General features: G+C 40.0%; 1 protein-coding gene across 1 annotated transcript in view; it reads left to right on the top strand.

Annotated features, from left to right (window-relative positions):
- Positions 1 to 382: 382 nt before the first annotated feature.
- Positions 383 to 3,354, top strand: part of LOC101848894 (transcription factor AP-2-beta) — a gene marked incomplete at its 3' end in the record, with an annotated part of 5,810 nt that continues 2,838 nt past the window's right edge. The window contains 1 exon segment of the mRNA XM_013084525.1: positions 383 to 1,168.

Genomic DNA, 3,354 nt, shown 5'->3' with positions numbered 1-3,354 from the left:
GGTGGAAATGGAAGGATATACAGAAAAAAGAGGTGTGGGGTCTATCCTGTTGAAAGCTGATGATGGCTGGAGAAAATGAATAATATTGAGGGTGGGGAACGGGAAAGGCGGAAAGGAAAGTTGAAAAAAGGCAAACATTATTGGAAATTGCTTCTCCTTCGATCACTCGATCCCATCACTTTCTTGCCCGCGTCTCCTCTTTCCTCCCTTTCTTTTCTGTTTTAAAACTCGCGTTTCTTGCTCGCTCTTCCTTCTACCTCGTCATTGCATCTTTAAAATTATTGCTGTGAGGATGATGACTGTCGTAGCACGAGCACTTTCTCATTTTCTTGTTCTCGTGTGCTCTGCTCCACCACTGTCACACTCCACCGCACCCCGTCACGGAATGTACGACGGACACGTTCACTAGTCGTGCAGTCCGGTCTATGTGTATGTGTGTGTGTATATGTGTGTGTTTGCGTGCGTTTGTGTGTACCACTTGCGAACGCCCCCCGGGCGCCGCTGAGGGAGGGAGCTTCACTGGCTAAGCAGAGAGACAGACTCGCCGCGCTCTCAAGCGATCGGGGAGCCACTGACCAAAACAGTTCGCTCAGCCCTTCCCGGGAGCATCAACGAATGACGAGAGGGGACCCATACAAACCTCTCGGCCTCTCGGCGAACACAAGTGGCTCGCACACACACAGCGAGTGAGACAAACGCCAGAAGGCGAGACGACAAGCGAGACGGTGAAATACACACACTCAGTGTCGCCCAAGTGTTTGCTTCATCCAGCGTGTAAGGCGGATTACACACAGTAGGAGCACACGACCAACCATATCGACAGTCATTACAATATTGGCTCCACCGGCCCAGCCAGCGGCGGGATAGTTCACTACGTGTGTTCATTGAGTACCTCCTGTTGTCGGTACCCGGAGGAAGAATGAGTGATAAGAAGTGATGAAGTTTGTGATGTTCAAGTAATTGCCTCATTATTCCAAGGAGCGATTCACCAAACACGGAAAATGTTCGTTTACTGAATGATAACTTCTATTTTCGCGATCAAGTTGATATCTATTGCGGCCAATTTATGTGTAATATAGTATGTTGGCTGGCATGTGTATATTCCGTTAAGCTCTGTGATATTTCACTTTGGATTTCCCAGGACACTAATACGTACCACATATAAATTGTAAGTTTTTTGTTTTTGTTTTTCCTGCCAGTTCTGTGGCAACTGTGCTTATTCATCGAGATCTATATACATGTCCTTGGTGTTGTTTTAACTCCCTTTGCTAACTCAAAGATCGCGATCCAATATCATATCCAAACAACACGGAAAAGGTTGGATCGCATTGGCGTATATGAAGTTCTTTTCAATGACAACAAGTGCATGACTCAGATGTTGACACGTTTCACATTCTCGATTAGCTACATTTAAAATTAATCAATTTTAACTTGTTGGAAAGGTAACCGTATGAATATTGTTTACTAAAATGTAAAATGCAAATGTTAGGCCACAAAGATGTGGATTTACAATGCCTGTATTTTGCTAAATTCTGTAAAAATCGAAACGTGGATATGGATATTTTAAGAAGGGCGTAAATATGAACACTGCAATGACGCTGACAATGTAGTAAGCTGTCCTATATTTTCGCGGACAAAATAATTAAATTACTTTTTTCTTTGGCTGTAGTGTTTTATTTATCGTTATTTTAAATCGAAGGGGTCTCTTTAATACGGTATTTATTGCTCTAATTCCGGCAATACAAAACCACAGAAAACAAAAACAGTGGGTGTTGAAAAACAGAAAAATGTAAAGAGAAAAATACTGTTTTGGCCTTTTGTTGTTGTTGCTCCGTTGCACACTCAAAGCAGTATGATGTGCCCCTTATTGGTACTTTAAAAAAACAAACAATAATACATTTTATTTATTCGTTTTCTTTTTCATTTACACGTTATCATAAATCGCTTTCTTCTTATATTTTTTAAAATCCACCCACCTCTTTCGTAAATCATTATATTCAAATTTTCAATTAAACTTGTATGTTGTGGAAATTATTTATCAACGATCAAATTTCATTTTCCCTTTTGTCTTTTCTTTTTGTTATTTTTAAAAATTTTGTTTACCTCTATAGAATATCTATGAGCCCTTTGTTTTGTAGGTTTTATAGTTTGGTTTTATTTTCCCTTTGTTCGTTTGCTTTCATTTTACTTCTGACCATTAGTCTCTAAAAAATTAACTGTCCTTTGGTCTTAAACCACATTCCTTTGGTACCCATTTCTGTGAAACTTCTAATTACAATGTATATGATTATGCTTTCTTAAAATAGGCGGAAACTTTAATACAGGTATTTTTTTAAATACTTTTTTGGAGGGGGGGGGGTTTCGTAAACTTTAGAGACTTATTTTGGTCTCTAATTTATTTTGGTTTGATCTTAGCTAAGCAGTAATAGCATTAAGAGACAGTGAGGTAATTACGCCTAGATATTTCCCTCAGCTGAATAATACACAGACATGATGTCAGCGAACATTGCAGTGTTCAAGAAGGAAAAGGTTAGGCCTAGTTCAGCGAGAGTCAGGGAACAAAATCAATGACGGAGTCTGTCTGGTAGCTGTCTCGTCATGTTTCTAATCACATAACTGCGCGTGTGTGGAGGTCGTTAGGTCAAGAATCTACACACACGCCGTACCGTACACGTCTTGCTTGCAGCTCTGGGCTCTCGTCGCTCGTCGCTCGTCGCTTGTCTTTCGCGGAGCATAGACAGACGAGGAGAAGGCAGACGCTACCTTAGAATTTATTTACAAGGTTCTATCTGCTCACTACCCAGTTTTGAGAAATTTGGCGTAAAGAAAATTGTTTGATTTCCACAACATTTCAACCTTTTTTAATGCAATTCTTTGAATATCTTGATAACAACCCTGAATAAATCTTACAATTTTGATAGAGCAGATAGAACATTTTTGGGTTTCTTAACACATGGTCTTAGTAAAGATTGAAAAGCGCCTCGGGTTTTCTTACTGCTGAGCGGGGATTTGCGCTATACGATTGCTAGATCTATCTATTATTATAATATTAACTCAAAAAGGGCCAAAAATGTCAGATACAAACTTGTAAATTCTGAGTAATCACAGGCGTTCCGGCAGTTGCGTGTACCCGGCATATTTTTGTCGCATTTCTGTCGCACTGAACTGACAAGGATCTGCAGGTACTGCTGTATGTAACTGAACTAGAGCCGGGGTTGTCTTAGGCTGAATACTGAACACAGGGGCTTTCGTCTTAGTCTTAGATGTAGGAGAAGACAGGCATAAATATAATATAAATGACTAATATGTACCCATTGGTACGCAAGATGCCATTATTATTATTTTTTAAAATTA

Source organism: Aplysia californica, unplaced genomic scaffold (assembly GCF_000002075.1).
Source record: "Aplysia californica isolate F4 #8 unplaced genomic scaffold, AplCal3.0 scaffold00299, whole genome shotgun sequence".
Lineage (NCBI taxonomy): Eukaryota > Metazoa > Mollusca > Gastropoda > Aplysiida > Aplysiidae > Aplysia > Aplysia californica.
This window is presented reverse-complemented; position numbering and strand designations above follow the sequence as displayed.